Source organism: Meles meles, chromosome 3 (genome assembly GCF_922984935.1).
Source record: "Meles meles chromosome 3, mMelMel3.1 paternal haplotype, whole genome shotgun sequence".
Lineage (NCBI taxonomy): Eukaryota > Metazoa > Chordata > Mammalia > Carnivora > Mustelidae > Meles > Meles meles.
This window is the reverse complement of record NC_060068.1, coordinates 128969428-128982949: the sequence shown is the minus strand read 5'-3', so window position 1 is coordinate 128982949 and position 13522 is coordinate 128969428.

The window sequence follows — 13522 nt, the reverse complement described above, 5'->3', positions numbered from 1 at the left end:
CAGGCAGAGATATGGATTTTCCCACAGTCTTCAATTGAGAAAACCTTGCTGGATCAACTTGATTATGGCTTGAGGGAACTATGGTGAGATTTTATTTAGGCAGCCGATATTGGACTGTGTACATATCATCCAACGGCTGTGCCCGAGATAAGTGCTTTAACTGGCCATGCATTTCTTTCTGGCATCAATATTTATAGAATATGCAAGTATGTATACAAGTAATGCATATAAGTAAGTATATGAATGGTATATATATGTGTATATATACACACATAAATATAGAATATACAAGTAATGTATATGAGCAGGTACCATAAAGTTTGATATTTCTAACCAGAAAACACTATTCTACCACCACAGAATACAGACGCATTAACTTAGGTAGCAAGACTATCTTGCCCAGTCTCTTATATTTGAATATGAGGGCATATGTGTTCTTTCTCAGACCTTGCTCCAAATAAGGCTTTCTCCATGTTTCAGCTCCAGGAAGGTTAGAAAGCATGCAGTGGTCTAATCCCAGTTCAACAGGCACCTTAGTGGGATGCCCAACTGTGTCACCATTATGGCCAAGTGAACCAGTTCTTGTTCCTTTTAAGCAAGTGGATTCAGGTTCAGTGATGGACCTTTGGAAATCGTGAATGGGTAAATCTGCTTCCAAGAACACCTCTCTCTCTTTCTCTGTCTCTCTCTGTCTCTCTCTCTCTCTCACACACACACAAACACACACTCTCTCTCTCTCTCTCTCTCTCACACACACACACACACACACACAGAGCTACCTTTGTGATCCAGTTTAAACAAATTTGAAGGCATTTTTTTCAATATTACGTGTTCCCTCGACAACTTTTTTTTTCTTTCTTTATATTTTGTTCAAATCAGAATGTATGTAAGCAAGTATGTTATAAGAAATTTCTTGATAGGTCTCTCAAGTTTCTCTTCCTTTTTTCAGTTCAGTAGTTTTTAGTATATTCAAAGTTGTGCAACTATCACTACAATCAATTTTATATTTTCATTACTCAGAAAGGAAACTCTGTACTCAATAGTAGTCACTCCTCATTTGTTCCCCATTATACCAGCTCTGATCAGTCAGAAATCTACTCTCTCTATAGGATTGGCTAAATCTCAAAATTTCATATAAATGGAATCAAACAGTATGTGGTCTTTTGTTATTTGTTGCTTTCACTTGGCATATTTTCAAGATTAATTCATATTGCAACAATTATAGTACTTTGATCTTATTATGCTAAATAATATTACATTAAATGGATATACCACATTTTCCATATTCATTTATCAGTTGATAGACATTTAGGCTGTTTCTAGTTTATGGCTATTATGAACAATGCTGCTATGAATATTAATGTACAAGTATTTGTGTGGATATATATATTTTCATTTTTATTGGGAATATGCCAAATAATGGGATAGCCAATCCATATGATAATTGTATTAAGACTTTTGAATACCTGCCAGACTCTTTTCCAAAATGGTGGCACTTTATATTGCTACCAACAATATATGAGGCTTCCATTTTCTCCACAATCTTGCCAATATTTTTTATTATCTGCCTTTTGATTAGAACCATCTTAGAATGTGCAAAATGGTATCTCATTGTGGTTTTGATTTGCATTTCCCTGATGACTAATGATATTGAGTATGTTTTCATATTTTTTGGCATTCATGTATCTTTTAAAAAAATTATTTAGGTCTTCTGCCCAGTTTTTAGCTGAATTATTTATTATTGAGTTGTAACTGTCCTTTATATATTCTGGCTAAAAAGTCTTTTATCAGATATGTGACTTGCAAATGTATTCCTTTCTGCAAAATGTCCTTTAAAGTAAAAAAGCTTTAATTTTGGTGACATTCAATTTATCTATATTGTCTTCTCTTACTTGTGCTTTTTGCATCTTGTATCTAAGGAGCGTTTGCTTAATACAAGGTCACAAAGATTTACTCCTATATTTTCTTATGATAGTTTTACTGTTTTTGCTCTTATACTTTGGCCTAGAATCTGCTTTGAATTAATTTTTGTATATGGTGTTACTTTTGTTGATTGAAAATATTTGATCTCATCATTAAATGGACAATGGAAGTACACCTTTCAGCCTACCCAGTGCTACTCTGAATGTTGGACTAACCCATATTAACTTTGATGTGGAAATACAGGAGTGTCTCCTCTATCCCTTCTCTGTTAACACTGTGAAAATTACTTGGTTTCTGCTTAAAATGTCTATCAGGTCACTCTTTTACCAAGTTCCATAACATGGTGCGTTTTACCCACAAACTGGTTTCTCTTATTATCCGCTCGTAATAATTGCAGATGTACCTGAATGTACTTTACAGGCTGTACCCTGAAGATATCAGTCTCTTTATATAGTACACATCAGGGATAGGTCATCAACTTGGGCAACACTTGGCCTTGATAGTCTCAGGTCACCACTGATAATACAAATTCCTTCATTATAAAAAAAAGTGTCAAGATTTTTTTTTCAACTTTCGCATTTTTTTTTTCACATTTTTCCCTTGTTTTTTTGAAAGACATACCACTTACTTTTGGGTGTCTGGGTGGTGCAGTTAAGTGTCTGACTCTTGGTTTCAGCTCAGGTGGTGCTCTGGTGGTCGTGGGATGGAGCCCCACCTAGGGCTTGTGCTCAGTGCAGAGTCTCCTTGAAATGATCTCCCTCTGTCCCTTCCCTGCCTCATTTGCTCTCTCAAATAAATAAATAAATCTTCAAAAAAATACATAAAAGATACATTACTGATGACGCAGTGAGCAGTCATGAATAGAGGGAAAAGTAAGAATAAGGATTTAAAATCACTTTCTGCTGTGGTAGTTACTTGAAGATTAGATTCTATGACGAATTTTAGAAATTATAATGTTCTCTGTAATCTTATAACAGATTTTATAGTATACTATTAAACAAACCTTTACTAATATCTAACCTAGTGCAATAGTTATTGCTAAAGGAAGAGGCTGAACTATAGCCAGCATAATTACTACACACATAAGACATCATGATAAACTAAATGTAAGGTTTATGGTGCTTTTCCAGTCTTTATAAAATATTCCAATACCAAAAAAATCATATTGTTTCCAGACAACACATAAAATGCTATGGTCATTATCTATTAAAATACCAAATTTATTTTTTTTATCTCAAATGGTGTAGGTAGAGGTAAGGGTGTGGGCAGGAAAGGTATACAATGGAAAACCATTTGTGCTTTTTGTCACTGAAAAACAAAAATATGAATGAATTCCTATTTTTTATACATTTTTTTTTCAGTGACTTGAGAAATGAGGAGACAAATCACAGGGAAATAAAAAAAACAACCCATGATTTCTTTGTAACATTGAGTCAACCTTTAGCAGTGGAAGAATTGGTTTTATAACATTTAAATGATCAGTTTAAAAGTAAGAACAAGGAAGAAAATAAAAAGGAAATATGATTTGTTATCCCACTGGATGGTATTATTTCAAATTCATAGAATTACTTATTTCATGAAAGTCATTTGAAGATTAAAAATCAAACCACTAAATTCTTAATGAATAGAAATAAAATGTGGAAAAGAACTTAATGGGCTTTAAAGCTAAAGTTTCAGTTTTTTAAATTACGGTAATAACAAAAGAAAATCAAAGTCCTAAATTACTCTACATATAACCTTTGATACAAGTATAAAGCAATAATACTAACATACTCATACTCTATAGTTTACTCATTGCAAAAGTATGCAGTGGCTAAGATGTTGGACATTGATTGTTGAAAACAACACTTATTACCATTTATTTTGCAAAGAACAATCATCTACAAAATAGATTTCTTTTTAAGAATTATCATATAAATGTAATGTACCAAAAAGCATATTAATTTTTAGCTTTTATGTTAAACAAGAATATAACCATTCTGTATAAAACAATTGGCCATTATTTTTCCTCCACAAATTTACAGTGACATATCTCAGTAAAGAATATTAGATGATTAAAAATTAACAGTGATGTGTCAAATTTAATGGTTACTAGTTCAAAAACTTTTCCTTCAAATTCATGGCAAGATAGCCCATTTAATAATGTTTTTCCTATTGTATAACACAGTTACATCTGTAGTACAGTACTTTCTCACAGGACTAAGACTCCCTTCAAAATGGTTAAGTGGATTTAAGTCTAATAATTTGCTTCAGGACTAGTCTTACTCTACAGACTTTTGGTGTATCTGTGCATAGACAAAGACATGTCCAAAGGCATATCATATTTGTAAAAATAAACAAAAACAAAATCTTTATCTTATGGCATAGCTTAAGTTGAAATGTTATTTATCAGGATATATTATTTCCTTTGTTAAAAAAAGAAAACAGAAAAGATAAGAGTCAAAAAAAAAAAACAATGCTTAATAAAAAGGAAGCACAAACTTCCCTATTGTCAGTCTTCACATCTCCCTCCCTTTAGTCCCATTAGAAAATTTTGAAAATTGCTTTTCATAAGACATTTAATAGGATTGCTTAAACCTAGAATCATAACCTCCTTCCTTTTTTTTTTTTTAAATTCAGAGATATATCAGCATCCTCTTAAAATAAGAGACAAGCTAGTGAAACCCATTGCTTCAAAAAAAGGGCACATTTTGATGAATCTAAATAGGAGGCAGGGAGACTCACTAATATCCACTCCACCTTTTGCATGACTTTAAAGCAGTTATTTCCAATGTGTGGTCTTGCAGTATGGACATCACCTGGGAGCTAGTTAAAATGCAAATTCTTAGGTACCACCAAGACTTACTGAGTCAGAAACTCTAGGGGTGGGGTTGAGCAATCTGTGTTTTAACAAGCCCTCTAGGTGATTCTGATGCTGGTTCAGATTTGTGAACCACTGCTTCAACGCCGAGATAGGGGCAGTGGAACAAAAGGAAACTGCTGTAAATCCTGATTCAGAATCATAAACTTCAGTGTTTTAAACTAGGCTGGAAATCTTGCTTTTAAACTTAGGAGTATGAGGCTAGGAAAGATGGTTTTCTCATTTTTTCTTATTTATAACATGGAGAAAATGTCACATATATAGGGCATATATATTATATATGTATATATATATAGTTATTTGGGGTATAAAAATAATATATGTAAAAACTTGGTAGTGCCATTCAGAAGCAGGCATTTATTAATGTTTGCTATAAACCAAATAATATTATTAAACAATAAAATAAGTAGACTCTTGATTAAGAAGATTAGTAAATTTTTCCTGAAGCTTGAATTGGGTTCTCTAGTTCTAATTCATCTCACATACCTGTGTTCAAATATTAGTCATGGAAATTATGTTCAATACACAGAAGTAGAAGATGGCTAGTTTCCATTCAGGCAAACCAGGAGGCCTACAAATGATGGATTTATTTAATAGACAATCTCTTCATGTTAGTTCTACCTTGGAGTTTTTAGAGGGCTCTTCATACATGAATTTCTAAAAATGCTTTTGAAGCTATTAAAATATTGAGATATCATCCACAAAATGACCTTAGGCCAAAAGAATTAAGGGTGTATTATTTGGTATCTCAGAGAGGGAAATCAAAATCAAAACTTCATCAGTAAAGGGGAGAAAAGTGTTTGCATAGTTTAAACATCTATAAGAAAACTGACTTAAAGTTTTACTTATTTGTTTACCTAGTAAGGATAATAGGTAAACAAATAAAATATGTTTTTATTTGTTTTTAAAATATCTTAACATGAAAAATATAATTTTTAATAAAATTTCCATGCCCCAGTAACCCGTTTACTTAAGATATGTAGTCTCTTAGATAATCTATCTTTTTGACTTTACTGAAACATGTCCCTTTTTCCTCTGAATTGCTTTAAGTCACACTGTAGTCTGTTAAAGTCCCTCTCTAGCTCTCTGGACAGAGTGTGCTAACATGGAGCTTGAGTTTCCCAAAGGAGCTGTCATGATCTGTTGACTAGATGATCTATTAATTACACCTGAGTGTTCACAACAGAGGCCTCCTCAGCTTGCTGCTGTTTAAGGCTGCCCCCCTGAGGATGCAGGAGCATTGTAAGCACCCAAATCAACCATTAAGGTCATTTTTATTAGTGGCATCTGCTTACAAAACAGGGCTCCAGGGTAGTATGATTCAGTCTAGGTGAACCCTGACAACTCAGAAGAATCATACTCTTTGGGACCAGTCACATCCTGTTATAATAATGAAAGTATTTTTATTATTATAGGAGTCACATTCACAGACTCCTATGCCCTATTATGTAAAAATTTAAGAACAGGGTTTCCCATTTTATATCTTCATTTCTTCTGCCTAGCAGTAATGAATTTTAAAGTAAATCAGCACTCCATCCTTTCTTGGTGAACTAAGATTAATTCCTTTGGAAATACCACATTTAGCTTGCTGAAAAAAGTCCAGTGAGCAGATATAACTCTAAAAAAAGTTTAATAGACTGGCAATATAAACACTGGTAATGAAAGATAAACATCTTTAAACTCAACTTAGGGAGTACCCCTATTTGAGCTCAGGCCCACGTGGGACATCTAACCTACATACTTTTCTGCTCCAGACAACCTTATAAGATGTAAAATAAACAGTCTTTTATTGTTTGACACTGAGAGACTTCTTTTAAACTTTATCCTCAACTTGTGTGTTTCATTTCAGTTAATGGGATAATAATACACATTCAGCCATTTTAATTCTACCTGGAATTTTATTTGTTTAATTGTTCCTGGAACACACTTGAAACCATTGGGAAAGCACACCAGTATTTTAAAAAAAATTTTTTCCCACCATTCTTTGTCACATGAGTAATAATAATCCTTCTACTGTGATCTCACTGATATGAGGAATTTGAGAAACAAGACAGAGGATCATAGGGGAAGGGAGGGAAAAATGAAACAAGATGCAACCAGATAGGAAGACAAACCATAAGAGATTCTTAATCTCAGGAAACAACCTGAGGGTTGCTGGAGAGGAGGAAGGTGGTAGGGATGGGGTAGGTAATGGACATTGGGGAGGGTATGTGCTATGGTGAGTGCTGTGAATTGGGTAACACTGATGAATCACAGACCTGTACCCCTGAAACAAATAATGCATTATATGTTAATAAAAAAATAATAACCCTTCTACCTTAAAGGTATTAGAAAATAATACATTGTACTTGAGTAAAGCCATCTATTACAAAAGGATTTGTAACATACCAGTACTATATTTGGGGAGAAAAAAAACCCACTTGAATAAATATCCTTCACAGAACAACTCAGTTTTAAAAAGTTGGAGAAAAATCACAATGTTGAAAGACCTTTTAGTACGTGCATCTGCATTTTTGATTTGATATAAACTGTAAACTGAGCTGTCCTGATACTGGCCAGTATCACTGGAGAAATTGATTACTGATTAGTTGTTAATATTCTCATTCATAGAAGAACTCCTTGGTGATTAGGACAAAATGCTTTTTTTCCTACGTGTTTTGTATAATGCACCACTATATGTAGATTTGGTTTCCAAGTTCTTTCATTTTCAGTAATAACACAGCTATTGAAGTCTCTTTCATCCTTATCTGGACAGCCTTATGCATGGATAAGCTGAAAACTTTCCAACTTGCCCAACTCTTCTGGATGACATTATTTGAAACAGGATTTTATTATGTTACTTACTCAAAAATATTCGCTGGTTTCTTGATGCAAAGAAAACAATACAAATGTTCGGTAGCCTCTAATTTAGAGGCTAATTTAGATTCCATGATCTGGTTTTGATATAACTGTAGACCTCACTTCATTATTGTTCTTACACCCTTACAACTAAAACTGCAGTATAGGAAAAATGTCCTCGATCTATCTCCACTTACCTCTATTCAACCATGCTCTCCGTTCTCCTCTCTGAAATATATGCCTGATATTCATCACATGTACCTCACACACAGATAGTAGGCTAATTGCTATTTGTACCTCCATTTCATCAACCAGTTGAACAGTACAATTACCGAGAGGGCTGTACCCAAGCATATTTATACATATTGCTATTATTATAATTTAAAAGTTTAATTATATGGTAATTAATAACCATAAGTTGAAAATAACCTTTTTCCCTATGAAAACTAAATCATATGCTTTGGAAATAATAATAAATTCATGTCTTAAAAAGTATTGCTGTCAAATCAGTTGTGCCATGGTAGCTGTAAATTATTGGGAGAAAATCACAGAAAACTAGAAAGAGTCTGCATTTATATTTCAGTCAAATATCTTTAGGTTTCACTTGTGACATTTTAAAGAAATTGAAAATGTAATTTTAAGGTCACATATCTTGGGTGTGGCTCATGCAAAGAAGGTGACAAATTTATATTAAGACATATACAATAGTGGATTAATGGTGGCAATTCTTTTGGAAAGAAATTGTGGATCCTGCAGACATCATATATGTAATGAGAGAAATAGGCATCTAAATACGATGTAGAGGAGGTTGTACCAAATCTAGAGCTATTAAAAAAAATTCTCCTTTTTATTATGAACATTTTCAAACATTTATGATAGGTACCATTAGCTTTTTATTAGACTGTAATTGACATTTGGAAAAATGTACATATTATAAGCTTGATTAATTTTCATTAATCAAATTAAATTAATTAAATTAATTAAATTTCATTAATTCTCATAAACTGTACACATCTGTGTAATCTGGAACAGCCTTATGAGAACTCAAACAGGTCCCCTATGCTCCCTTTCAGCCACTGTTCCTCATTCTGGAAGAATAACCACTTTCTTTAACAGCATAAATTAGTTTTGCATCTTTTTGTAATATATATAAATTGTACATATTATTGTGTTTAGCTTCTTTCTTGTAACATGTTTATGAAAATGTTTGCTTCATCCAATTGTAGGTCACCCAATGTGGCAGCAAACTATCCTTTGTGTCATCTGAGAGCAGATACTGGGTGGATTTAGTGAGGGGAAAAAGGCTTTTCCCTGTATCTTTTTATACAGTTGACTTTTTTTTTTATATTTTATATATATTTTTTTAATATTTTATTTATTTATTTGACAGAGAGAGATCACAAGCAGGCAGAGAGGCAGGCAGAGAGAGAGGAGGAAGCAGGCTCCCTGCTGAGCAGAGGAGCCCGATGTGGGACTCGATCCCAGGACCCTGAGATCATGACCTGAGCCGAAGGCAGCGGCTTAACCCACTGAGCCACCCAGGCGCCCTATACAGTTGACTTTTGAACAATATAATTTTGAACTTCACAGGTCCATTTATGTGTGGATTTTTTTTTGTACCCCAGTACAGTAAATGTATTTTCTATTCCTTATGGTTTTTCTTAGTAACATTAGTTTTTCTAGCTTACTTTACTGTAAGACTATAAGACATACATAAAATATATGTTAATTGACCATTTATGACTTCCTGTCAATAGAAGGTTTTTAGCAGTTAAGTTTTAACTGGAGTCAAAATTTATATGTGGGTTTTCAACTGCATGGGGAGGTTGACACCCGTAACTAACTCCAGCATCGTTCAGGGATCAAGTATGTGTATATATATATATATAAATATATATGCATTTTATCACTCAGTTCCCTCTACCCAACTGTTTGTTTTTTTTTTTAACCCATATCTGTTGTCAAAATGTAATTTTGATAAAATTTTATGTGTGACCCTAATATAAATACAAAATACGCATGTAGTAAACATTTATTTACCTTATTAATGAGAGAACTGACAAGATGGTAAGCTAATTTGAAGAGCATTTGAGGGACCAAGTAAGCATAGGGCTTGAAAGAAAAATATTAGAATAAGTTGCTAGGTGAGATGCAAAATTGGTGACCATCATATGAGATAAAAAGCTCCAAGTTAACATGAAACTTCAGAATCTGGTCCCTAAATAATAGTTAATGGTATGTTGAACAAAGCTGTATCCTTCTAGAGAACGAAATAATAAATAATCATTGAATGTGCCTGTTGGACAGTTTCCCAGGATAACACTGATGGAATACAGATGTCATTTCACCTTATTTCCTATCTATTCATTACGGTCAGTTTACATCACACTTCCACTCTGGTCTTTATGATCATCCAGCTGGAAGACCAAGGAGCTAGGCCAAGGATCACTGGTAGTACATGGAATATGCTCAATATGAAATTGGTGAGTGAATAATTGTATTCTGCCACTCTAGGGGCATATCACTTCTTGAGCAGAAATGGCTAATTAAGAATGTAATTAAATTTTAAATCATAGCTGGAGAAATTGTACTGTAGAAGAGAGAGAAATTGGAATACATCATGGTGCAGTTAGCAGGTTTGTGTTCTTAAAATGACTAAATATGCAGTGGGAAATAATTGACTTATAAAGTCAATTATTTGCTTTATAGATTTTCCTTTTTCTGTTTCATCTTTTTGCCCTTTCCTTTGATTTTGCATGGTTGAAATATTCCCTTTGTAATTCTCTCTTCATTTTAGTCTTGTTAAGCAAAACTACAGGAACCATCTATCTCAAGTCTCATTTTAGCTATTTTTCTTCCATAACTTCCAAGAGCTTAGAAAAGCTGTGTTAAGTCATGTTAAATCATGGGCTTTTGTGGTCACCACTTACCTCTCTGGTTCTATGACCATTCCATTTTTCTTATTGACCATTGTCAAGTGCTTGCTCTACTCATCTCATTGGACTCATTGGAATTTTATTCTTTCCTTCTTAGTGTCAAAAACATTCTCTTATACAAAATTTTGCTGAACACTAATCTTTTCTCTTTAGCTTTTTAGAATAACTTCGAGAAATCTTCCCATTTAGGGAAATGTGTGTGATATCTCAATGAATATAGTTTAATCAGACTTTGTCTTGTTTTCTCAACTTTTCTAAATAACTGAAGAAAATAAGTTCTTGCTGGGATGTTTCTGAATGATGTATTCTGTTGTTCAGACTCACTTTTCTTACTTTTGTTACCTTAAACTGGAGTTGGTAATACAAAATAAGAGATGGGATGATGTAGGTATGTCTGGCTGGCTCAGTGGGTAGTGCATGCAACTCTTGATCTCAGAGTTGAGAGGTCAAGTCCCATATTGGGTGTGGAGCCTACTTAAAAATAAAATTTAAAAAAAAGGGGGAGAGGATGATGTAGTATAAAACTTACTTTTTCTTCTTGAACTCTGAAAGTGCAAAGAGTAATTGATAGAAACTTCAAATTACATTTTTTTGTGAAAATTCAGGAAGACTGTTTGGTGATAGCCCGAATCTTCAGCTTTTAGCTGTATGTGACTGAATTAAAATTAAAATTTAAATAAATCAAATTCAAAATTCAGTCCATCAATCACAGCAGCCACATTTCAAATGCTCAGTAGCCACATATGGCTACCACACTAAACAGTGCAAATGTAGACCATCATCATCACTGAAAGTTCTGTTGGACAGTCCTGACCCAAAGTATGCAATAGTTGTTCAATGCAAATGCGTGCACTAAGGACCTCAGTTACATTTTTTGGTAAAGTGCTTCTTGCTTTTCACAGAATTTTACTTACTGAGTTCACTAGGGATTGGTACTATCAAATGGGCTTATAAATGAGGTGGAAGAGATAGAGCCCAATGAAATCTTCAAGTGTGCAGATGAAACTAAGTTCTTCTGGGAACGGAAATGCCAAATTGAAAAACTATGCCTGAAGGCTTTATGAGGGGTCAGATATGCATCAGAGGAACTTCTCTCTAAACAAGTATAAATGTGATAAGTATAGTTGGAAATGATTTCATCATTATAGGATTATGAAATCTATTTTCCTGGTAAACAGTTGACCAATGGTTTCATTATGTAGTTAATGTATTTTCTTCTCCAAAATAACAAAATTTGGTTATAGCTCAAAATAGTAAAAGTAAATGTACAAATAAATGATGAGGAAAGTATTTCCTATATGTAGACAATATTTAATGCTATGTATCTGTGAAGGAAAGCTTCACAGAGGTGATACTTTAACTTGTTTTAATAGTTTAGTTGTAATTTCCCAAGTTGAAATGGAAGAAAAGGCAGTCCTTGGAGGGATCAACATAAGCAAAAACACAGAAGCATAAAGAGTGAGGGGAGTTGAGAGACAAATAGTTCTTTGTGGTTGGAGCAAAAGTGTGTGATGTAATGATTTAATTTTAGAAATGAGTACCAAGCCTTATTGCTTCAGTTCTGGATGATATGCTTATCTTTTTTTTTTTTTTTTTTAAAGATTGTATGTATTTATTTATTTTGTGAGAAAGAGTGAGAGAGAGAGCCAGAGAGGTGTGAGAGTGATCATGAACTGGGGGAGAGGCAGATGGAGAGGGAGAGGCAGACTCCCCACTGAGCAAGGAGCCTGATGCAGTGCTTGATCCCAGGATCCTGGGATCATGACCTGGACCAAAGATAGATGCTTAACCAACTGAGCCACCCAGGTGCTCCATAAAATACTTATCTCAAAGATGAATAAAAATAACCATTAAAATATTCTTTAAGCTGTAGAATAAATAATGAGTATTTAAAAAAGATAATTCTAGCATTAATAAAGATCACTGGTTCTCAAGATGGGTGATTTTGACTCCTCGGAGACAAATGACAATGTCTGGATATCATTTTGGTTGTCATGACAGGTTGGGAGATGGCTAATATCGTCTTGTGGTAGGAAGAAGGGGTGCTTCTAAATATCTTATAATGTACAGGATAGCCCTCACCACAAATATCCAACCCCAAATGTTGACAGGGCCCATAGTGAGAAACTCTGACATAGACAATGAATTGGAGAGATACTTGAAACAATAAAATCATTTAGGATGCTGACGCAATAGTACCTTATGGAATGATGTTACACTAATTTGTTTATTATTCTTACGTTTGGAAAGGGAGTATTGACAGAGTGACGACAGAGTTAATCAAATGTTTTAAATTAAAAAAAAACTAAAAGGAATCTGTTGCCTCTTTTATATGTTTGGTGTAATTTATAGATTGATTTACTCACACTAAAAACAAAGATCAAAAAGAATATATTGCAGTACTGCAAGTGAAATTAAAAAAAAAATGACCTATACTGACACGTCTGTATTTTGTTTTAATTATAAGGAAAAATAGGGAGAATCTTACACTTTTCTAGAGAGAATATAGAATTACTTAAAAATGCAAAAGGTGTCTAGCATCAGAATTCTCAATAACATTAAATTTCAGGGGACATGGTATATCACAATTTCAGGCCAAAGTAAGGTGTTTTTCATGAACAAAGATGATAGAAATACTTCCAAATTTTTACAAGACACAAAATATATATGAACAACATAATCTTATTGAAAAACTTACTTAAAGGTGATAAGCAATAAATGATAAAGAACTCAGTGTGCAAAGGATTTTTGGCTCTTTTGCTGTTTGATAAACCCAGGAATTAAAGACTGGATTTTTTAACTTTAGCCATGTAAGTTGTAAATCCCATACAAAGCTTGATCCTGCAAGTCTTGCCTGATCTATATATCTTTGGTTGGTTTTGCTCTCTCAGGATCAGCATATCCTGTACTTTATATCTCCTTGTTGGAGCACTTTTCTAAAATGGCTAAGAAATTGATTGATTGG